The sequence below is a fragment of the Oryctolagus cuniculus genome, chromosome 15 (genome assembly GCF_964237555.1).
Source record: "Oryctolagus cuniculus chromosome 15, mOryCun1.1, whole genome shotgun sequence".
NCBI classification, from domain to species: Eukaryota; Metazoa; Chordata; class Mammalia; order Lagomorpha; family Leporidae; genus Oryctolagus; species Oryctolagus cuniculus.
This window is the reverse complement of record NC_091446.1, coordinates 35,148,674-35,174,087: the sequence shown is the minus strand read 5'-3', so window position 1 is coordinate 35,174,087 and position 25,414 is coordinate 35,148,674. Positions and strand designations below refer to the sequence as shown.

The window sequence follows — 25,414 nt, the reverse complement described above, 5'->3', positions numbered from 1 at the left end:
GGAGTGATTTGATGCAATTTGACAAATTACTTGCCAGCATATATTATTACACAAAATCCAAAATAACACATTTATTTTAAAAGATAGCTAACAGGGAAAACTGAAAGTGCAATATTAGCAAAAACTCTTTAGAGATGTGTGGACACTATTGATAAGGTGCCCCCAAACTTCAGACTATACTATTACTTCTCATCTTCCTAAACATTCCATTATTAGACTCTTGAGTGAGGTGTGTCATGAATATTATTTTCACAAAAGAATATCAGCAGAAGCCTAGTGATACCACAGCCTCTATTTCCTTCTTTTTACTTGAAACATTGTTGAAAAATGGTATCATCTTGGAAGAGGAGGATTTAATCATGAAAATGAGGGTCTATGTGCTAAATATGGCAAGGAAAATGGAGGTCGCCCAAAGTAACGCTTAGCGATCTAATTATTGCTAGATTGGCTGAACATAAGTCACCTTGTATTCGACGTAAATGAACCATTTGCTTAAGTCAATATTAACTACATTTTCTATGTATAAACAAAGGAGCTAAATATAAACAAAACATAAGTCTATTAGTAAGTCAAGATCATACCATGAAATGTATTACATGCCCAATAAAGAGTTCACAATGTGGTCTTCTGCCAAAACTTGACATGGAATCAATTATACATGCATTTCTTTAAGAAGTTAAAATTGTGCAAAGCTGGTAGGGCTGCAAAACCTAGATGACATTGGGTTCCTCAAGAAAAGATGAGGTCAGCACCACTGTGTCCAGAAGGGAGGCAACCAGCAAGAAGGACTGGGGATACGCGCAGGAATGAATTGGAGGTACAAGGTGAAGAGATGCTGCGGTCATGAAGTCAGATCTGAGAGTTCACTGTGCCCACAGACGAAGGAGAGATCAGAAGTTGTGCTGATGCCAGAGCTAAGGGACTAATTACATGGAGTTCTCACACACTGTGAGTTAGGAGAGAGTAAGCCATTGAAAAGGACATGTGGGGCCTGGCTCTGTCGTGTAGTGGGCTAACACTCTGCCTGTGATGCTGAGATCCCATATGAGCACTGGCTTGAGTGCTGTCTACTCTTGATCCAGCTCTCTGAGTGGCTCTGCGAATTCACTAGAAGACAGCCCAAGTCTTTGGGTTCCTGCATCCTCATTGGAGACCTATAAGAAGCTCCTGTTTCCTGGCCTCAGATCAGCTCAACTCTAACCATTGTAGCCATTTGGGGAGTGAGCCAGCAGATGGAAGATGTCTCTCTCTCTTCCTCTGCCTCTCTGTAACCCTGCCTTTCAAGTAAGTAAAATACATAAATCTAAAAAAAGAAGATAAGGGAAAGACAAATGAGTTTGGTTAAGGACTGAAAAAATTATGTGACAGAGAATTGACCATAAAGGGAAATTTTTAAATATTGAAGACAAGAGATAATTCATATTTATAATTTTCTAAACAGTCCCTAAATCAGCATTTTTATCACTAAATCCCAGCCCCTAAATCAGATGTTTTCATAACATCAAAATGACCTGAGTTATGTCAGTGTTATATAGTCATCACCCAGAAAATTAACTAAATCCTCTCAAAACATGAAGTTGCTACACACAGACACTCACATCGATTGCTAATCCCGCCTTCAGAGGGATTTCTAAGTTCATCAAGTTATAATTTCTCTTGAATCATTAAGACAAGCAGTGTGCTCACAAACCACCACTAATATTTCCTTCTTTTTAAGTGGATTTGAGATTCACTGGGTACTAGCACATAACCTGTCATAATTAAGCTAGACTCTATGAAACAATAGCCAAGGGGTAGACTTTCCATACCATACAGCAGTGATACTGCTATGATGGCAATTCTGGAGCAATGTCACAGTCATGCTAGATCAGGAAGTTCAGGAATCAGTCCCTGCAGGAAAAGAAAATCACTGACCTTGAAGGATCTGTCTGGGGCAAGTATTTCAGGACTCTGGATGCTTGTCAGACACTTGCAGCCTTCAGGCTAGTGCTTGATGAAGAACTTGTCTGCTGTATTTCTGGGAACTTTGGCGTCTCATGTATAAATAGAGGCTAACATACGTTGTACCTCAGCTCTGTGACAGGCAACTTTGGGGCCAGTGTCCTGTGCTTCCGTGTGGCTTTCTGGTCCCAGACTGTGCAAGGGGAATATTTTCCTTTAAAAACAAGGAGTTGTGCCTTTTGATTGCTGATGGGCTGGGCATTGTTTCAATCCCATGTGCTCCAACAACTTCTCCAGGGCACTAAGTGAGGAATTTAAAGAAGCGGAAAAACTTTAGCATTTTTCTATTCTTACTAGACCCAAGATTTTAATGAAATCTGTGTCACATCACTTTCTGATAGCAGAGAAAATGAAACAAGAGTCAAGTGATCACAAGACAGGAACTATAACCATGCTAACGCAATTTATAAAAAATATCTAAATAAACAGATAGCTGCAGGCTCTCTCAAGGATAAACGGCAATTTGTGCAAGGCAGAAAGTCTCATTTCCAGAATTGTCACGTTATGATTTATTAAATGTCCAGTTTCAGCAAAAAACTACAGGGTATACAAAGAAGCAAAAAATATTGTCCATTAGAAATTTTAAAAATGATTTAAAGGAAGTCATTCCTGAGGAAGCCAAAACATCAGACATATGATAAAATCTTTAAGTTAAATTTCTAAAATGTTCAAAGAGCTGAAGGATATTATGTAAGAAGAATGAAATACAATTACAAAAATATGTGGTTAAAACTAGAGTATACCAATGAGATAGAAAATACAGAACAAAAAAAACAAGGAGAAACTCAGAAATAAAAGTCATATTAAGGGATAAATATTCCTGTTAAGAGTAACTATATGGCCGGCACCGCGTCTCAATAGGCTAATCCTCCTCCTCCCGGTGCCAGCACACTGGGTTCTAGTCCTGGTCGGGGCACTGGATTCTGTCCCGGTTGCCCCTCTTCCAGGCCAGCTCTCTGCTGTGGCCAGGGAGTGCAGTGGAGGATGGCCCAAGTGCTTGGGCCCTGCACCCCATGGGAGACCAGGAGAAGCACCTGGCTCCTGCCATCAGATCAGCGCGGTGCACATGCTGCAGCACGCCGGCCGTGGCGGCCATTGGAGGGTGAACCAACAGCAAAGGAAGACCTTTCTCTCTGTCTCTCTCTCTCACTGTCCACTCTGCCTGTCAAAAAAGAAAAAAAAAAGAGTAACTATATAGGGCTGGTGCTGTGGTGTAATGGGTAAAGCCACCACCTGCAGTTCTTGCATCTCATATGGGTAACAGTTCAAGTCCCTGCTGCTCTACTTCCAATCCAGCTCCCTGCTAATGTGCCTGGGAGAGTAGTGAAAGGTGGCCCAAGGGCTTGGGTTCCTGCCCTCTAGTGGGAGACCTGGAAGAAGCTGCAGGCTCCCAGCTTTGGATGGGCACAGCTCTGGATATTGCAGTCATTTGGTGAGTGAACTAGTGCATGGAAGATGTCTCTCTATGTCTCTCCCTCTCTCTTTCTATAGCTCTGCCTTTCAAATAAATAAATATTTTTAAGCAAATAAGTTAAAAAAGATTAACTCTACATTAATGCTAAAAATTAATATTTTTATAATTTTAATATAAGTGTTTTGTTTCTATGTTATTTTAAATAAAAATTATTATAGCAGAATTATAAGTCTGTGTTCCTGGAGATAAAAATAAAATACACAATGTCTAATAGCAACAAAATTAGGAAAACCCAGTCACAGAAGGAGAAATGTGTGTTTCCAGTTATACGTAACTAGAATAGCTAATTTTTCATTCAGGTCCCAAAAATGTAGAAGCAATTAGAAAAATTAAAAACAATGTTTTAGATTTATGGGATACCATCAAATGACACAACATATGTGTCATAGGAGTTCCTAAATGTGTGAGAAAAAAGAATGAAATAGAAAGTCTCTTTAGTGAAATAATTACAGAAAACATCCCCAATGGAAAAGAAATCAGCATATGAAAGAGTTATCTGTACTCCCATGCTTATTATAACACAATTCACAATAGCTAAATATATGGAATAAACCCAGATGTCCATCAACTGAAGACTAGATAAAGAAATTATGGTATATATGCACTATGGAACATCACAGAACAGTTAAAAAATAGAATTCCTGTATTTTCTAATAAAATGGATGCAGCTAGAAACCATTCTCAGTGAAATAAGTCAGTCCCAAAAAGATAAATACCATATGTTCTCTCTGATCTGTGGCAACTAATAGCATGCCTAAAACCTAATCTATACATGTGAAATTGACACTCTGAGAAGCAATGGTTTTCAACAGCTCTTGTCTTGATTGTTGAGGAACATTTTTTTTCTTCATACTATTGTTGAACTCTACTTACTGCAAGGTTAATCTTATAAAATTAACTGAAAATAGATGTTTGCAAAAAATAAGAATGAGAATAGTAGCAGGAGGAAAAAGAAGTTGGGAGTACAAGTGGAAGGCAAGGGTAGGTTGTTAAAAATCACTATGTTTGTATTCTTGCATATATAAAATGACTTAACAAAATTTTGAAAAATGTAAAACTGTTCATGATAAAAAATGGCTAAGAAAACACAAATAGAGGGGCTGGTGCCATGGCTCACTTGGTTAATCCTCTGCCTGCGGCACTGGCATCACATATGGGCACCCAGTTCCAGTCCCGGTTGCTTCTCTTCCACTCCAACTCTCTGCTGTGGCCAGGGAAAGCAGTGGAGGATGGCCCAAGTGCTTGGGTGCCTGCACCTGCATGGGAGACCAGGAGGAAGCACCTGGCTTTTGGCTTTGGATCGGCGCAGCACGCCAGCCGTGGCGACCATTTGCGGGGTGAACCAACAGAAGGAAGACCTTTCTCTCTGTCTCTCTCACTGTCTAACTCTGTCAAATAAAATTAAAAAAAAAAAAAAAAAAAAGGCCGGCGCTGCGGCTCAATAGGCTAATCCTCCGCCTAGCGGCGCCGGCACACCGGGTTCTAGTCCCGGTCAGGGCGCCGGATTCTGTCCCGGTTGCCCCTCTTCCAGGCCAGCTCTCTGCTGTGGCCAGGGAGTGCAGTGGAGGATGGCCCAGGTGCTTGGGCCCTGCACCCCATGGGAGACCAGGAAAAAAGCACCTGGCTCCTGGCTCCTGCCATCGGATCAGCGCGGTGCGCCGGCCGCAGCGCGCCGGCCGCGGCGGCCATTGGAGGGTGAACCAACGGCAAAGGAAGACCTTTCTCTCTGTCTCTCTCTCTCACTGTCCACTCTGCCTGTCAAAAAAAAAAAATACAAATAGAAAAATCTTCCTTATATTGATATGGCATTTATTAAAAGTTGTAATACTGAATCTTCTTAAATTCTTAAAGCCCAAAAGCTTATTCTCTGAAATAATGGAAAAATAAATACAAAGAATATGTACTTTCAGTACTTCTCTTCAACATATCTCTGGAAGGTCTAGCCAGAGATATTAGACATGAAAAAGTAATAAATGCATTCAAATAAAAAAGTAAGATTATTTCTTTTTGTAGATGACATATATATACATATATACACATATATTTTATTCATGAAACTCACAAATGACAAAGAAAGGGGTGATGGAGCTAGATAGGGACAGAATCAATGAATGCAATTTGAAGTTTATTGATATCAAATCAAAGTAGACTATTGTAGATTTTGGATGTTAACAGTATTCCCATGGTAATCACAAAGAAAATATAACCATATAACCCAGAAATTCCACATTTAGGAGTATGCAAGAAAAGTGAAAGTGTGTCCATAAAGTATCATAAATGTAAATATTCATAGCAGCATTATTTCTAATAACCAAAAGGATAAAATAACACAAACATCCATCAATAGATGAATGATCAACAAACTGTGGTATGTGAACATACAAAATGCAATATTACTCAGCTACAAAAAAGAATGAAGCACTGATACAAACCGCAACTTAGATGGGCATCTAAACAATGTGCAAAATTAAAGGGGCCAGAAACAGAAGGGCACATACATTGAGCCTTTTTACATTAAGGACTCATAATATGCAAATCCACAGGGACAGAGAGCAGATTACAGCTCACTACCTGACAAGGTAGGGAATGGGGAGTGATCATTTAATGGATAGGATAGGTTACTGTGGAGTGATGTAAAGGTTTTGAAAGTAGTGAGAGCTGGTGTTTGCACAGAATAGGGAATACATTAAATAACACTAGTGTAAACTTGCAAATGCCTCATTTTATGTTACATGAATTTCCTTTTAATTTTTATAGGAAACAAAAAGATCTACGGTTTTAATGCAACCCCTCCAAATATTCACTGGCATCTTTGTGGAGATGTACAAGCTTATCTTAAAATTTATATTGACATTCAAAGGATTAAGATACCCACATTGTTTTTGAAGAAGAACAACCACATTAAAGGTCTCACACTCCTCTACATGAAAACTACAGTAATTAAAACTTCAAGTACTGCTGACATAATGACAGACCCATAGGTCAATGTAGTGGAGCTGACAGCCCACAAACAAACTTAGATTTAGGTTCAACTGACCTTTGGCCAGGGTGCCAAGGTAATACAATAGGGAACAAGTAGCCTTGTACACAAACAGTGCAGTGATGACATGATCCACACCTGCAGGTTGCCTCCTAGACACCAACCTCTCTCTCCATCTCTGCACAACTTACTGTGTTACAGTGAGCTAAGTCTTTGTCTTCCTTCCTCCTACTCTTTCCAACTGCACACTGAACACCTCCACGCACACCACTCACTCCACCTGAAATTCCCTCACCTGTCCTGCACTGCAAACTTCTAAAGACCTCCTTCAATGTGCAGGATATGTGCAAAACCCTCCCAGGCTAAGCTATGTGCCCCTCTTGCTTACACTTGTTCAGTGATGATGTCTTCTTCACATTATCGCATGATAGTCGGTGAATTTTGGTTGATGTAACTGCTTTCAATTCACCTGAGATGTGCATTATATTTCTCCTTGGGTAGATTATTTTCATCTAAAGAACAAGTTCAGGGTATTCTAATCATTTAAAAATTTAATTTTATATTCTGTGTCTTTAAAAACATTTTTTGAAATGTACATTATTTTTTAAAAAGCTCAGCTTCCTTTTATACACTAAAGTAAACTTCTCTTTTAATTCTTTATTTCCATAAACTTTATGTGAAATCTCTTAATATTTTTCAGGATACTAAAAGTTCACTCCTACATGTTAAAGTGCTTGTCAAAATGGCCTGACCATTTTAACATCCATTGTTTCTACAGAATTATGGGATGAAACTCAAAACACAAAATAAATCAAATGATGAATTGTTGTGAACAATTTACCTGCTCCATTTTGATCAAGAAACAATCAATAAAATCCCAAGGATTGTTAATATCCAGGAATTTTTGCTGTTCTTTCACTTTCTCCAAAATAATATTTTTTGTATAATCAAAATTCTTTATGAAGGTCTTATGAATTCCTGGCAAATAGTCCATAAGTGCAGGGAAATTATTGCAGACCTAAATAACAAGACAATAATTTGATGAATTACATATAATAAATTATATATAATAAATAATAAATGTGTATACACACACACACACACACACACACACAAAGCCCGGTTGGGAATTCGGCTGTAATTATGAATAAAATATTGTGCCCATCTCAGGGAAAAATTTTATTTATATATGTGGTAGTTCTATATGCTTATAGAAATATTTGAGGCAGAGAAATCTGACCAGAAGATCAAATATTAAGGTCATTTGCTAGACTCACACATAATTTTTATAAAAGTAATGACAACTAACCAACCACAAAAAAGGAAACCTGTTGAAGTGAAAGGGACACTATAAGAAACCGTGACTTGATCAGCCCTTGTCCTGTTGATGTACAATTTAATACTTTATCCCTTTTAGTGTTTTAGTGTTTTTTGTTGTTGTTGTTGTTCTAGTTAATACTATTGGTTGAACTCTGGAATTAAACACAATTATTCTTAGGTGTTTAAATTTAACTGAAAAGTGATCCCTGTTAAATATAAGAGTGGGAATAAGGGAGGGAGGAGATATACAATTTGGATATGCTCAAGCTGACTTGCCCCAAGTGGTGGAGTTAGAAATGTGCCAGGGGATTCCAATACAATCCCATCAAGGCGGCATGTACCAATGCTATCTCACTTGTCCAAGTGATCAATTTCAGTTCACAATTGATCATAATGATAGGTCTAAGAGTCAAAGGGATCACACAAACAAGACTAGCGTCTGCTAATACTAACTGATAGACTCAAAAAGGGAGAGAATGATCCAACATGGGAAGCGGGATACACAGGAGATTCATAGAATGGCAGATGTCCTAAACAGCACTCTGGCCTTGGATTCAGTCCTTAAGGCATTCGGATCTGGCTGAAGAGCCCATGAGAGTATTTTAGGCATGGAAAGCCAAGACATTCTGGCAAAAGAAAAAAAAAAAAAAAAAGAGGACCTAAATGAAAGATCTCTGTGAGTGAGATCCCAGTAGAAAGAACGGGCCATCAAAGAAGGACATAGCCTTCTCTGAAGGGAGGAGAGAACTTCCACTTTCACTATGACCTTGTCTAAATAAGACCAAAGTCAGCGAACTCAAGAGGCTTCCATAGCCTTGGAAACTCATGACTAGAGCCTGGGGAGTTTTCTGACACCATAAACAAGAGTGTAAAAATGTTAAGTCAACAAGAGGAGTCACTGTGTACTTACTCCTCATGTGGGATCTCTGTCCTTAATTTGTTGTCCAATGTGAATTAATGCTATAACTAGTACTCAAACAGTATTTTAAACTTTATGTTCTGTGTGGGTGCAAACTGATGAAATCTTTACTTTTTTTTTAACTTTTATTTAATGAATATAAATTTCCAAAGTACAGCTTATGGATTACAATGGCTTCCCCCCCATAACGTCCCTCCTACCCACAACTCTCCCCTTTCCCACTCCCTCTCCCCTTCCATTCACATCAAGATTCATTTTCAATTCTCTTTATATACAGAAGATCAGTTTAGCATACATTAAGTAAAGATTTCAACAGTTTGCTCCCACACAGAAACATAAAGTGAAATCTTTACTTAATACATACTAAATCAATCTTCTGTATATAAAGATAATTGAAAATGAATCTTGATGTGAATGGAATGAGAGAGGGAGCGGGAGATGGGAGGGGTGCGGGTGGGAGGGAGATTGTGGGGGTGAAAAGCCATTGTAATCCATAAACTGTACTTTGGAAATTATATTTACTAAATAAAAATTTTAAAAAATGATTCTTATTTTTACACAAAACATGTATGAGTCTTATTTTTTACATAAATCGTTGTTATAAACTTGAAATATAAAAGGCAATCAGAGTATTGTCGTCCAGCAGGTAAAGCTGGAATGCCAGCGTCGTATATTGTGTGCTCCCTCAAGTCCCAGCTATGCAACTTCCTGCTACTGGGTCTGTGATGGCTCAAGTACTTAGATCAAGTATTTAGGTCCAGCTCCTGGCAGCTGCCTGGCTTAGCCCTGGTTGTTAGGGACATTCAGAAAGTGAACCAGCAGATGGAAGATCTGTGTTTCATTTCTCCCTGTCTCTGTGTTCCTGCCTTTCCAATAAATGAATATTTTAAGAATAAAACAGCCTGGATGTCCACTGATTGACAAAGACTTTCTTTGTCTAGTCATCAAAGTGGGCTTTATAAAACCAAGGCTTGGTGTTCAGTGGAAAAATCACAGGACAAGAAGGTAATGAGCACAAACAGCAGTCCAGTATTTGGACACTCGTTTCCTGTGTGTGAATAAAAGTTTCTATCATCTTTCACAGTGTTTAGTGACATCAGCTCTGTGGGGCCTGTGCTGTCTGAACAATCTCTTCACAGCTTGGTCCATGTGGAACCTTACACTTGTCAGATAAAGGAACTTAAAGGGTTTCTCAGGAACAAAAGATCTCACTCTCACCTGCAACCATGGAGAGCTCAGAATCGTAATATTTTCATTTAATCTTTCCATCAGTTTAAGAAACTCTTCATCTTTATAATCAAAGCGATTATGGAAAATAACAGAGCAGATCACATTGAGGGAGCACAGCCCAGGATAAAGGTGAGATCACAGGGTGAGGCTGAAGAATTGAAAACAATTTTAAAACACCATTAAAATATGCAGATAAAGCACTTTATTTTTGTCTATGGTAATTTAGAAATTTTAAGCAATATCATATCTACAAATTCCAGTGACAGTAAATAAATGGCACACATAAAATCAAATATCACTTTACTATAATCCTGAGTTGACCATGACAACCTAGCTCGCTAAAAAATGCTATTTCCAATACTCAGTTCACATTCACTGTTTTTATGTGTGCATTTTTATAACAAGAGATCTGCTATTTGGGAAGGAAAATGCAAACCATTTTAAACTTAATAATTCAAATTTTCAGACTAGATCACTTATATGTGCAATGTCTGTAGAGAACAAAGCACTGAAATAGTGAGCAGAAAATAGTGTGGGCCAGAAAACTTAGAATAGATAAAATAACAGTCACAAATAATGAAAATGCTGTGCTGAACCAGTATTGAGGAACTATAAAGACAAATTGTGGGTAAATTCACGAATTAAAAAAAAAAAAATTTTAAAAGCTAAAGGCATCCATGCAATATGAGAAAAAACAAAAATGAAAAAAAAAAAAAATGAAGCAAGTTGGAGCCGGCATTGTGGCTCAGCAGGTTAAAACTCTGGCCCGAAGCACCGGCATCCCATATGTTCATCTGTTCTAGTCCCATCTGCTCCTCTTCTGATCCAGCTCTCTGCTATGGCCTGGGAAAGCAGTAGAAGATGGCCCAAGTCCTGGGCCCCTGTACCCACGTGGGAGACCCAGAAGAAGCTCCTGGCTCCTGGCCATCTGGAGAGTGTACCAGCAGATGGAAGACCTCTCTCTGTGTCTGTACCTCTCTCTGTAACTCTGTCTTTCAAATAAATAAAATAATTCTTTACAAAAAATGAAGCAAGTCATTGGCCTAGTGCTTATGATACCATCTAAGATGAACTGCATTCTAGATAAGGTGCTGGGTTCAACACTAGGCCCCACTCCTAACTCCACTTCCTGACAATTCAGACCCCTGGAGGCAGCAGGTGATGGCTCAAGTAGCTGAGTTCATGCCACTCAAGTGGGAGACCTAGTCGAGTATGCACTTCTGGCTCTATTACAGGCCTGGCATGTGGCATTCTGGGAAGTGAACTAGTAGATTAGATCTCTCTCCCTCTCTCTCTCTCAGTGTGTTCCTGTGTGTGTGTGTGTATCTCAATCTTTGACTTTCACTTTAAAGAAAACTTTGAAAAATAAGTAAGAAACAATAAGTTTAGGATGCATTTGCCTGCCTGAAGGAGTAAAGTGAGAATTTTTCATTTTTTTATTTCAAACATATATCCCAGATTGAAGAAGCTAATAAATATTTGGAATCTTCTTTATCATGAGCTTCAATGTTAAAAGTAAACAATGAATTTCCTTTCTTGAGAAGTGAACAGCCAATATCTCTAATTGCTTTCCGTATTTAATATACTGGAGCAAAGCTGTCCTTTGGTGGATTCTAATATATTGTTCTGTACAACTATACCAAACTACGAAAGATGTTATATAAAATTTAAAAGTTACCTGTAAGTTAAGCCAGTCTCTCATTTTACAGAGAAACAAATGAAAATACAAGAAAGGTTTTCATTTTAGATGGTACAGTGGAAATGCCACAATCAAACTACTATTTCTAACAGTTGAAATATTGTTAAAAAATCATTTTATGGAATAATGTTTATTTTGCATAACTAGGCATATACATAATACAGGGTATATTTACTTAAGAGAGATAAATCAATAGAGGAAATAGACTCAACAATGGACAGCAATTTTTATAAAAAGTGTGATGGCAGAGAATAGCAAGTGACAGAAACCTTGTTAGGAATTGCCTAGGGAGACAAAACTGCACGTAGCACCACTGGTGTCCAGCACTAGGCCTGGGCCTGGGTAAACCTCAGACAGGTCAGTGAAGCTGAGCATGCAGATGTGAACGCCAGCGAGGGTCATTTCTTGCCCCATAAGAGGCTGATGGGTCATTGCCACCTATGCATTTGCCAAGTTTCCACCATGGAATGTTCTACAATAGATAACAGCATTCAGGCTATGGGGAAAATATTGCTCTTCAGTTCTTTCAGAAAATACACTCAAAACTTATATCCATGATTTCTGATAGGAAATTACTGAAACTGATTTGGGACAGAAGAGTATTAAATGAACTTTTATACCCACACCAGATGCAGAACCATGCTGTACACAGAGCACAGATCCGCACAAACTCCCCACTTCTCTGTTTCAAACCTCCCCTCCCACCATGGGAGCAGCAACCAGGCCTCAGGATGAAGGCTCCACCCACCCTGCAAGGTTTCCCAGGCCAGAATATTCGGGGAAGCAGTGTGAGGTCAGCGACGTGGGGTAAGGGTCACCCACCGCTGGTTTTTCTCAGCTCCTCCACCAGGCAGCGGGCCTCCTCTTGAACTCGGTCCTCAATGCTCCTCTTCCCCATCCCGAAATTCTGCAGGGTCATGAGTGAGAAGCGCCACATCTCCTTCCATGTCTTTCCATTGCTTAAAACATTTCTTGCCAGAATGAGAAACAGAAACTTGGAGGGAGGGAAATCCCAGCAAGTAGGAAGAAGCTGACATGAGGCAGCCACACAGATGGCCAACTTCTGTCTGAGTTGCTTGTCAAGTTCTGTTTTCTAACCTCTCTATCTCATTACCACTGTTTAACACACACGCGCGCGCACACACACACACACACACACACACACTTACCTAGTCCTTTAATAACTTTTTCACCTATAGGAAAACTGCCTCTTCCAGCAAACTCCTCTCCAAGACCAACCAGGGCCTCCTTCACTGACTCGTATCCATGCAGCACCACAGTGGGCCTCATGCCCTGATACACAGTGAACACGGGGCCATAGCATTCTGAGAACTGGGAAGAGAAACAAATATCACCAAATAAAGTACATGTCATCCACAGAGTGTGTCTGATTCAGACAGAAATTAGCATTGTCTATGTTATCTCTTTATTCTGCCATGGATTCAAATATTTCTGTTTATATTAAATAGTAATTATTATGGTTGCCACTCATGAATGACCTGTGATGTTCTGTACAATAGCTCAGGTAGTTGGTATGCAATTGCCAGTTAATTCTTAAGCAACACACTCAACAAGTTTGCAGTGTTTCATAGAAAAAGTAATTGGGGTCTAGTATTCCAAATTTATTTCCAGTTTCCTTTCACCAGAAATTAGAAGCTATTTGCTGCTTATTCAATCTCTGTGGCTTGAAATCAATACCTGGCTGAATTCAGGATCACATGGCAAGCCCTTCTCATAAGGATCCTGACTCAGTAGGCCCGTGATGACACTAGTGATGTATATTCTTAAAAGCCAACCCAAGTAAATCTAATGTTCAGCCCAGTATGAAATCTTCTGGTATTAATAAGACAGAGAACGAGCAAGCTGTCTTTCCCTCTGTGTCTCTCTTTCTGTTATTTTGCCTTTCAAATATATAAAATAGTCTTGAAAAAAATAATCTGTCACCCTCACGGGAGACCAAGGAAGAGTTTCTGGCTCCTGATTGGCCCAGCTCAGCGCTGATCATTGGAGTCCTTTGTGCAGTCAAACAGCAGATGGGATCTCTTTTATGTTTGTTTAGTTAAAAGGCAGAGTTACAGAGAAAGGAGGAGAGACAGAGAGGGACAGATCCTCCATCTACTGGTTCACTCCCCAAATGAGAACAATGACCAGGGCTGGGCCAGGCTGATGCCAGAACCAGGAGCTTCAAGTGGATCTCCTTCAAGGGTGCAGGGGCCCAAGGAATTGCCTCATCCTCTGCTGCTTTCCCAGGTACATAGCAGGAAGCTGGATGAAAAGTAGAGCAACCTGGTATTGAACTGGCTGCATATGGGATGCTCATGTCAGATTTCCTGGCTTAAATGTTATTCTACAAGACTGGCCAGGAGATCTCTTATTCTGTCTGTCCCTCTGTATCACTCTGCTTTTGATTAAATAAAATAAAGCTAGAAGAAGAAGAAAAAGAAGGAGGAGAAGAAGAGGAGGAGAAGGAAGAGGAAGAAGAGAAAGAGCAAGGAGAATGAGAAGCAGACACAGAAGCAGTAGCAGAAGGAGAAGCAGGAGGAGGAAGAGGAAGAGGAGGAGGAGAATCAGAAGGAGAGGAGAAGGAGAATCAGCAGAGGCAGGGCCAAGACATCTCAAGAAGCATCTCAGGGAGGAGCAGCTTCTTCCATCCTGTAGCATTCTGGGCCACACAGCAGGGTTTCACAGAATCTAAAAGAATTCTGATGCCACCAGGTGGCCACTGAATGTTTACTTCTTTTTTTCATTCACCTAGACTACTCCAGAACCCATAGCTTGATACAAGTTTTTATTGATTCTGCAGAGATGTTCAATTTCCATGGATATTCTGAAAAAAGAAACCACGTGTATAATACAATAGATGATTTATTGAATGAAATTTCTATCAGAAGCTCTTCACTTGTCAGTGACCTGCAGGCAAAAGCCTGAAAATCAAAGAAGATCCTCAGTACTCCTGATTTTTGTCACTTAATTATTTTGATTCTATCTATGGGACCTATATTTCTCCACTCATCTCCTGAAATTGGTAGAAGAAGCATCAAAGCTTACAGAGAGCATATTGATTTATAAACATTTGTTATAAGAGTCTGCATCTGGGAATAGATTTTATTTTCAAAAGAGTCAATCTATTTGCCCTTTGCATGCCACAGGAGGAGCATAATGAATATTTGCCTTAGTTGGGGATTTGCTGATATCCTTAACATCTATCAGGAGAATATTTCCAATGATGGGGAAAGGAGTGGGGCCAGGAGGGAGCTTCCCTCTCCCAGAATTCTGCTTTCAGAGTGAAATGAGAAGTAATGAGTGGATTTCATTGTTTTTTTTTTTTTTTTTTTTTTTTTTTTTTTTTTTTTTTTTACTGTTGTATAGTATTCTGTACAGTACATGTCCCATAATTTCTTTATCCAGTCTACTGTTGAGGAGCATATGGGTTGATTCCAGAAAAAATATGGAGAGGTTCACACCCTACACATTCTTTGGATTCTGTTCCCTTTGCCTAAGGTAAAATCATTCAATTTGAGGGATGAGGAAACTTGGCCTTGGGGACTCAGTCCCAAGGCCAAAGACACACAAACTGCTGATGTTAGGCTTCTGAACTGACCCCATGTGTCCCATGTCTTGCTCTCTTCCTCAAGCAAGACTTTCCTTTCACTTGGGTTCAGGAACATTTTCAGAGTGTGCTGTGATTCTCTATTGCATGACTCACTCTAATCAGTCACTTGAAAAACAAACATGATTTATTTAATGATTACCACAACAATTGATTAAAATCAGGGTGAAAAAAGTTCAGAACATGAACAATTCCACTTCTTGGTGAATGCTACATCCAGGGCAAAGAGAAGAAATCTTCTGCCTAATTCACATAGTTCTAAACTCTTAACAGAACCACACCAATTTGTTTTGGGTTCAATGAGCTCTGTCACTCTCTTTACAGCAATCACATTACTCTTTGAAGATAAATGACCCTGCTCTGTATCTCCTCCTTTCACATGAGCTGACGTCCTGCCTGAACTTTTCATATACACATAGTGTTTATAAAAATCCTGGATAATCTTCCTCAAAAAGTAGAGAGATGGGAGGCCTATATGTGGCATAGTGGGTAAATCAATGCCTACAGTACCAGCAACCCATGTAGGCAACAGGTTTGAATCCCATCTGCTCCAGTTCCAATCCTGCTCTCAGCGATGGCCTGGGAAAGGTGTGGAAGATGGTCCAAGTCTTTGTATTCCTGCACCTGTGTGGGAGACCCAGAAGAAGCTCATGGCTCCTGCCTTTGGATCACAAAGCTCTAGCCATTGCGGCCATCTGAGGAGGGAAAACAGCCAACGGAAGACCTCTCTCTCTCTGCCTCTCTTTCTCTCTCAGTGTTAACTCTTACTTTGAAATAAATAAATTAATTGGGAGGGGCAGGCAAGATGGCGGAATCGGAAGGGAACACACTGATAGTCCGGGGAGAGACAGTTTAATAAAAGTGGAGATACTGCAGGTTCAAGGAAGAGTAGGGGAAGAAACAGCAGAAGAAACAATTCCAGAACGAGTGATTCACAGTGGACCTGCATGGAGAGCATGGGAGCCCACAGTTCCGGACACCAGTGGCAGACTCAACACACCAGCACTGGAACGCAAGGTAACCCGAACCGCAATAGCCCGAGACACCGGCAGGCAAGCGAAAAGAGGAGACTAGAGGGAACGACCCCGGGGGGGGGGTTCACCAGGCTAACTAGAAGAGAGAGAGAGAAAAAAAAAAGTGACCGATATGGACACGGGTTTCTCTCTCTCTGCTCACCTCTCAAAGGTGAGCAAGACAAAGAGCAGGCACCATCTTGGACATAAGTCATAAGCAGAGCGACCTCAGATTGGCACCGGCCCTGAGCCTAGCAGAAAAACCTGACTCTGGACAGCGTGAATTACCAGGAGATAAGGACCTAGTGAATTTGTGGTGCTACTGAACTGAGACTGTGAAAAAAGAGATGGTGGGGGAGAGAACTCACGGAATTCATGTGAGCACTCTCCAGAGACGCTACAATTCCGTAACTTTGGCAACCCAGTGGGAGACTGAAGGAGAATTTGAGCCCACTCTGAGGGCAGAACAGATTCCCTGTTTGGTCCTTGGGAAAGAGCTTCTGATCTCTGGCTCCTGTGGGTATATCATTTGCCTGCTAACTACCTCCAACTTCATTCAGCTGTGCGGAATTACTTCCCTTTTGAATCAAAAAAAGAAAGAAAGAGAGAGAGAGAGAGAGATCTACCATGCCTAACCTGGGAGTGTCACCTTTGGCACACCAAACAGAGCTCTCAGGCCACACCTATATCAAGCATCTAAGGCTCCATCAAAAACAGACAGCCCACTTAATCTAGAGTCATAGTATAACAAGAAAAAGCACCACAGTGAATAAACCAAATATCTCCAATATGCCAAATAACAAACACAAAAACCGAGGTAATAAAAACAAGGAAGTCACCATGACGCCCCCAAATGAAAAAGACACTCGAATTCAAGATTATGAAGATGATGAGATGGAAGAAATGCAGCTCTCAAAAAATTGATAAGAATATTAAGAAGTTCTCAAAAACAAATTCTTGAACTACAGAAATCCTTAATGGACAAGATAGAACATCTCTCGCGTGAAAATGAAATATTAAGGAGGAATCAAAATGAAACAAAACAACTAGTACAGCAGGAAACTGTGATAGTGACAAGAAAACATAATGAAGTGAAGAATTCAATAGATCAAATGAAAAACACATTAGAGAGCCTTACAAACACAATGGGTGAAGCAGAAGAGAGAATATCGGGCTTAGAAGACAGCGAACAGGAAAGGATACAGTCAGACCAAAGAAAAGAAGAGGAAATTAGAAATCTAAAACGTATTGTTGGGAATCTTCAGGATACTATTAAAAAACTCAACATTCGGGTTCTAGGAGTTCCTGAAGGCATGGAGAGGGAGAAAGGATTAGAAGGCCTTTTTAGTGAGATATTAGCAGAAAATTTCCCAGGTTTGGAGAAGGACAGAGACATCCTAGTACAGGAAGCTCATAGAACCCCTAATAAACATGACCAAAAGAGATCCTCACCACGACACCTTGTAATTAAACTCTCCACAGTGAAACATAAGAAAAGATCCTAAAATGTGCAAGAGAGAAACGTCAGATTACTCTCAGAGGATCTCCAATCAGACTCACAGCTGACTTCTCATCAGAAACTCTACAAGCTAGGAGGGAATGGCGAGATATAGCCCAGGTACTAAGAGAGAAAAACTGCCAGCCCAGAATATTATATCATGCAAAGCTATCATTTGTGAATGAAGGTGAAATAAAGACTTTTCATAGCAAACAGAAATTGAAAGAATTTGTTGCCACTCGTCCAGCCCTGCAAAAGATGCTTAAAGATGTGTTACATACAGAAACACAGAAACACGGTCATCAATATGAAAGAAGGTAAAGGAAGGAAAGCTCACAGCAAAAGATCACAGGGAATTCAAAGCATATATTAGAACTTATCTTTGTCAAATGGCAGGGCAAATTTACCACTTATCATTAGTCACATTAAACATTAATGGCCGGAACTGTCCCGTTAAAAGACACAGATTGGCTGATTGGGTTAAGGAACAAAACCCATCTATTTGCTGCTTACAAGAAACACATCTTTCCAACAAAGATGCATAGAGACTGAAAGTGAAAGGCTGGAAAAAGATATACCATGCCAACAGAAATGAAAAAAGAGCGGGCGTAGCCATATTAATATTGGACAACCTAAACTACCACAAAAACTGTTAAGAGAGACAAAGAGGGACACTATATAATGATTAAGGGATCAATTCAACAGGAAGATATAACAATTATCAATGTATATGCACCTAACTACAGGGCACCGGTTTATCTAAAAGATTTGTTAAGGGACTTAAAGGGAGACATAGACCCCAATACAATAGTACTGGGGGACTTCAATACTCCGCTCTCAGAAATAGACAAATCATCTGGACAGAAGATCAACAAGGAAACAGCAGATTTAATCGACACTATTGCCCAAATGGATCTAACAGATATCTACAGAACTTTCAATCCTGTATCTAAAGACTTTACATTCTTCTCAGCAGTACATGGAACCTTCTCTAGGATTGGCCACATACTAGGTCATAAAGCAAGTCTCAGCAAATTCAAAAGAATTAGAATCATACCATGCAGCTTCTCAGACCACAGCAGAATGAAGCTGGAAATTAGCAACTCAGGAATCCCTAGAGCATACGCAAACACATGGAGATTGAACAACATGCTCCTGAATGAACAATGGGTCATAGAAGAAATTAAAAGAGAAATCAAAATCTTTCTGGAAGTAAATGAGGATACCAGCACAACATACCAAACTTATGGGATACAGCAAAAGCAGTTTTAAGAGGAAAGTTTATATCAATAGGTGCCTACATCAAGAAATTGGAAAGGCAAGAAATAGATGAGCTTTCAATTCACCTCAAGGATCTAGAAAACCTACAGCAAACCAGACCCAAATCTAGTAGGAGAAGAGAAATAATTAAAATCAGAGAAGAAATCAACAGGATTGAATCCAAAAAACATTACAAAAAATCAGCCAAACGAGGAGCTGGTTTTTTGAAAAAATAAACAAAATTGACACCCCATTGGCCCAACTAACTAAAAAAAGAAGAGAAAAGACCCAAATCAATAAAATCAGAGATGAAAAAGGAAACATAACAACAGACACCACAGAAATAAAAAGAATCATCAGAAATTACTACAAGGACTTGTATGCCAGCAAACAGGGAAACCTATCAGAAATGGATACATTCCTGGACATATGCAACCTACCTAAATTGAACCAGTAAGACATCGATAACCTAAACAGACCCATAATGGAGACAGAAATTAAAACAGTAATAAAGGCCCTCCCAACAAAGAAAAGCCCAGGACCAGATGGATTCACTGCTGAATTCTACCAGACACTTAAAGAAGAACTGACTCCAATTCTTCTCAAACTATTCAGAACAATCAAAAAAGAGGGAGTCCTCCCAAATTCTTTCTATGAAGCCAGCATCACCTTAATTCCTAAGCCGGAAAAAGGGAATGGGAAAAAATATTTGCAAACTATGCAACAGATAAAGGGTTAATAACCAGAATCAACAAAGAGATCAAGAAACTCCACAACATCAAAACAAACAACCCACTTAAGAGATGGGCCAAGGACCTCAATAGCCATTTTTCAAAAGAGGAAATCCAAATGGCCAACAGACACATGAAAAAATGTTCAAGATCATTAGCATCGGAAATGCAAATTAAAACCACAATGAGGTTCCACCTCACCCCAGTTAGAATGACTCACATTTGGAAATCTATCAACAATAGATGCTGGAGAGGATGTGGGAAAAAAGGGACACTAACCCACTGTTGGTGGGAATGCAACTTGGTTAAGCCACTATGGAAGTCAGTCTGGAGATTCCTTAGAAACCTGAATATAACTCTACCATTCAACACAGCCATCCCACTCCTTGGAATTTACCCAAAGGAAATTAAATTGGCAAACAAAAAAGCTGTCTGCACCTTAAGGTTTATTGCAGCTCAATTCACAATAGCTAATACCTGGAACCAACCCAAATGCCCATCAACAGTAGACTGGATAAAGAAATTATGGGACATGTACTCTATATTATACTATACAGCAGTCAAAGACAATGAAACCCGGTCATTTGCAACAAGATGGAGGAATTTGGATAACATCATGCTGAGTGAATTAAGCCAGTCCCAAAAGGACAAATATCATATGTTCTCCCTGATCGGTGACAACTAACTGAGCACCAAAGGGGAAACTTGTTGAAGTGACATGGACACTATGAGAAACAGTGACTTGATCAGCTATTATCCTGATGGTTGATGTACAATGTAATACTTTATCCATTTTAGTATTTTTCTGTTCTAGTACCATTGGTTGAACTCTGTAATTAACACACAATTATTCTTAGGTGTTTAAACTTTAACTGAAAACTGATCTCTGTTAGGAATTTGGAAAACATTATGTTGAGTGAAATAAGCCAATCCCAAAGGGACAAATACCATTTGTTCTCCTTGATAGGTGACAACTAACTGAGCACCAAAAAGGAAACCTGTTAAAGTGAAATGAACACTAGGAGAAATGGTGACTTGATCAGTCCTCAGCCTGACTGTTGATGAACAACTTAATATGTTATCCCTCTTAGTATTTTTTTTGTTTGCTCTACTTAATACTTTTGGGTTGAATACTGTAATCAATACACAATTATTCTTAAGTGCTGAAACTTAACTGAAAAGTGATCGCTGTTAAATATAAGAGTGGGAATAAGAGTGGGAAGAGATGTGCAATTCAGGACATGCTCAAGCTGACTTACCTCAAATGGTAGAGTTAGAAACATACCAGGGGATTCCAATTCAATCCCATCGAGGTGGCATGTACCAATGCCATCTCACTATTCCAAGTGATCAATTTCTGTTCACAATTGATCATAATGATAGGACTAAGAACCAAAGGGATCACATAAACAAGACTAGTGTCTGCAAATACTAGCTGATAGAATAAAAAAGGGAGAGAACGATCCAACATGGGAAGCGAGATACACAGCAGACCCATAGAATGGCAGATGTCCTAAACAGCACTCTGGCCTCAGAATCAGCCCTTGAGGCATGCGGATCAGGCTGAAAAGCCCATGAGAGTATTTCAGGCATGGAAAGCCAAGACACTCTGGCAAAAAAAAAAAAAAAATACCCTTCTCTGAAGGGAGGAGAGAACCTCCACTTTGACCATGGCCTTGTCTAAATAAGATCAGAGTCAATGAACTCAAGGGACTTCCATAGCCTTGGCAGCTCATGACAAGAGCCTAGGGTGATTACTGATGCCATAAACAAGACTGTCGATTTGTTAAGTCAACAACAGGAGTCACTGCGCACTTACTCCTCATGTAGGATCTTTGTCCTTAGTGTGCTGTACATTGTGATTTAATGCTGTAACTAGTACTCAAACAGTATTTTTCACTTTATGTTTCTGTGTGGGAGAAAACTGTTGAAATCTTTACTTAATGTATGCTAAACTGATCTTCTGTATATAAAGAGAATTGAAAATGAATCTTGATGTGAATGGAAGGGGAGAGGGAGTGGAAAAGGGGAGGGTTGCGGGTGGGAGGGACGTTATGGGGGGGAAGCCATTGTAATCCATAGGCTGTACTTTGGAAATTTATATTCATTAAATAAAAGTTTAAAAAACGCATATGACAAAAAAAAATTAATTAATTAATTAATTGAAAAAAAAATAAGAAAACAAAGTAGAGAGATGGACAGGGAAAGAAAGATGAGACAGAGGGACCTCCCATCCGCAGTTTCACTCCTCTAAGCCCCACAATGACTGGTGCTTGGTCAGACTAAAACTGAGTGCCAGAAACTCAATGCAAGCCAAGCACATACGTAGCATGGCCCCAAGAACATGAGTCATTCCCTGCTGTCTGTCAGGGTGTGCATTATCATTAACATGGAATGGAGAGCATCACTGAGACTCAAACTCAGGTCCTGTTAGAAAATGCAGTAATCCCAAATGGCATATTAAGTATTCCACGAAACACTAGCCCCACGGTCATATAATCATAAGATAAAAGGGATCTCTGAGATCAGCTAATCCAAATTTGTTTTGATGTTTAAGGATGAGCAATTGGTACCTCAGTGAAATATAGTGTCACCAATACAGCAATAAAAGAACTTGTTGGGGCCGGCGCCATGGCTCTCTTGTTTAATCCTCCACCTGCGGCACCGGCACCCCAATGGGCACCGGGTTCTAACCCCAGTTGCTCCTCTTCCAGTCCAGCTCTCTGCTGTGGCCAGGGAGTGCAGTGGAGGATGGCTCAAGTGCTTGAGCCCTGCACCCGCATAGGAGATCAGGAGGAAGCACCCGGCACCTGGCTTCAGATCAGTGCAGCTACAGCTATAACGGCCATTTGGGGAGTGAACCAACGGAAGGAAGACCTTTCTCTCTGTCTCTCTCTCTCACTGTGTGGAACTCTACCTGTCAAATATAAAATGAATAAATAAATAAATATATAAATAAATAAATAACTTGTCTTAGAATCCAAGTTTTCCATCCTTCAGTTCAGTGAATTCTCACATCCCATCGTACGGAATTCTGATCTCAGTTCAAATATTCAGGAGATGAACACTGTTAAACCACAACAATAGTAGAATAATACAAACTCAGCTTCCCTAGAACTGTCAGTTAGAATAAGAATTTTGTTGTCCATTTCTAGAATTTATTTCCACAATACAGCTTAAGTTACACAGAAAAACTATGTCCACTCCACACGCACACTCAGACTTTCCTACAATTAAAAACTCTCATGTGTAAGCTTTCTTCCATACATTGAACCAACATCACCAGGAGTTCATATTTTACATAACATTCATTCCTGCCTTGTTAATTCTATCAAATTGACCAATGTTATTGAGATATGTGCACAATTGTGGTATCGTACAGAATAAATTCACTACCCCAAAACCCTCTGTTCTCTGTTTATTCATCTCTCACAACTACCCCTACCCCACCCACTGCTCTGAGGCCTCTGCCCACAAATCACTATACTTTCTACTTAGAGCTGCCTTTGCTCTTTTTCAAAAATTATTGAATATATTTGTCTGGATTTATTTCTGTCTATTATGTTCCAGAATTTATTTGTCTATTTTTACCAATATACTTTAATATAAGGAATAAAAACTTCATGCATTTCATACACACAAATTTAAGAACTAGTGGTTTTCTACACTACGGTCCTCCCCCCCCACAATTCATATTTTAATATGGAAACCTCCAGTGTTCCTCAGTTCCAGGTTTCCTATTATCTTGGCAGGTGATCAGCAACACCTGCTTGCAGTCCAGCTTCCACCACGCTAGCCTTTTGCTCAGGATAATTGCTCCACAGCACCCAAGGTCCTGAGGCCGCTGCTCCAGTTCACTCACTTCCACCCCCAAAAGACTCATGGCCAAGTACGGGGAACTCCATGTGACTGGCGCAAACAGTACACTGGAGTGTGTCTGGTCAAGGTTTCTAAATATTTGCCACAGCAATGGGCTAAACTCCTGAAAGAGGTGAAGTTGATAAACTGTGGATTGTCAAGAATCAAGGAAGGACTGTGGTGTCCTTTTCTTTGGATGAAGATCTCTCAAATATTCATGATTCTGGTGTGAAACCAGATGTAGTCAGTGCTCCTCAAGATCATCCGTGTGTCTGGAAACTGCTGGATGGTAAACAGTATTTACTGAGAGCTCCTTGTAGAGGCTGTCTCAGGAAGCAGCTGGAATAAAGAGCTGAGTGCCAACATGTGGCCAGTGAGAATTACATGAGATTGAAGAGATGGCAAACAGAGGACTCCCCCAAAGCAGTAAGACCAACCCAACAACTGGGTACAGTTGTAACAACCAATTACAAACCTGTTGCTAATCATCAATACAACATTGACTATGAAAGGAGAAACAAGATGGAAAATGAGCCCGAGCTGATGACAGCAAGTTTTAGCCAGGCTGTTTTCAGCCTTTGAGAAGCACTAGTATTCCAACCTGAGGGACCTGGTGGACATCACAAAACAGCCTGTGGGTTACCTGAAGGAAACCTTGAGAGAAGTTGGTATTCAGAATGTAAAAGAGATCCACAAAAATATGTGGGAGCTCAGGCCAGAATAAGGACAGTATAAGAGGAAGTAAGGAAAGATTAAGCCAGTGCCTGTGGAGCTGGTTGGTGGAACCCCTGCAGGGTGACACTGAGCCTCAGCCTTGATTCTGGACACTTGAGTGCATGGGCCTGTAGTAGTCACATGGCTGGTACTGTTGTTTCTCTTTGTCAATTGTTTAAAACGGTTATTCTTACAAAGTTTCATAAATGTTTTTTGAGAAAAAAGAAATTGAGTTATAGACTTGTATCAAACCAGACTATCCATGAATAGGATAGGGTTAGGGGATTAAAAGGGTTTTTCTTTATGATTACCTTCTAAATGTAAAGTGAGGAATTTGTTTTCTAGATTAAGACTTTGTCTTGCTCTGTCTCTTGAGGAGCAGAGGTAATGTGGATTCCAAGAGGGGAAAGTTAGCTACAGAAACTGTTAAGAATGAAAAGCCAAAGTTACATCCTTCAAAAATTCCTGAAGAACCATCTGTTTAAAAAAATGGAGGGAGAGGTGCCCGTGTTTCATGTCCAAACGCACATTAATAAAAGGAGAGCATATAAGTTTATAGTGAAATGTCAGTTTTCATCCTCAGTTCATTGTACTCAATGATATTGATATGAGAAATGAACAAAAACTTGCTCAGTTAGGACTTCTTGGAGCCAGCCTTTGGCAGAGCAGGTAAAGCTGCCTCCTGCAATGCAGACTTCCCATACTGGTGCCTGTTCAAGGCCTGGCTGCTCTACTTCCAGTCCATCTGCCTGCTAATGGCCTGAGGAAAGCACCCAAAATGGACCAGTAATAGGCCCATGCTACCCACATAAGAGACCTAGAAGAAGTTCCTAGCTCCGGGCTTCTGCCTGCCCAAGTGCAGGCCAAGGTAGCCATCTAGGGAGTGAACCAGCTGATGGGAAGATCGATCTTTCCTTCTCTGTAGCTTGACTTTAAAATAAATAAATAAATAGAAAGAAACGAAATCATAACTTCCAATGAGATGATATTAGAAGATGAATTATTTGATAGAGTTTTAGGTCATGAAGCTCCTAACTTTTCTGGCTAAGCCCTAGCCATTACAGCTTTTTGTAAAGAAACCATTTAGTGGAAGAACGATCTCTCTCT

General features: G+C 39.9%; 2 pseudogenes; one reads left to right on the top strand and one right to left on the bottom strand.

Annotated features, from left to right (window-relative positions):
- LOC100351191 (cytochrome P450 2C15-like) overlaps positions 1 to 13,053 on the bottom strand; it is a 36,675-nt pseudogene extending 23,622 nt beyond the window's left edge.
- Positions 13,054 to 23,616: 10,563 nt separating this feature from the next.
- On the top strand, positions 23,617 to 24,317 carry LOC100349180 (general transcription factor IIF subunit 2 pseudogene; annotated as a pseudogene).
- The last annotated feature ends 1,097 nt before the right edge of the window (positions 24,318 to 25,414 follow it).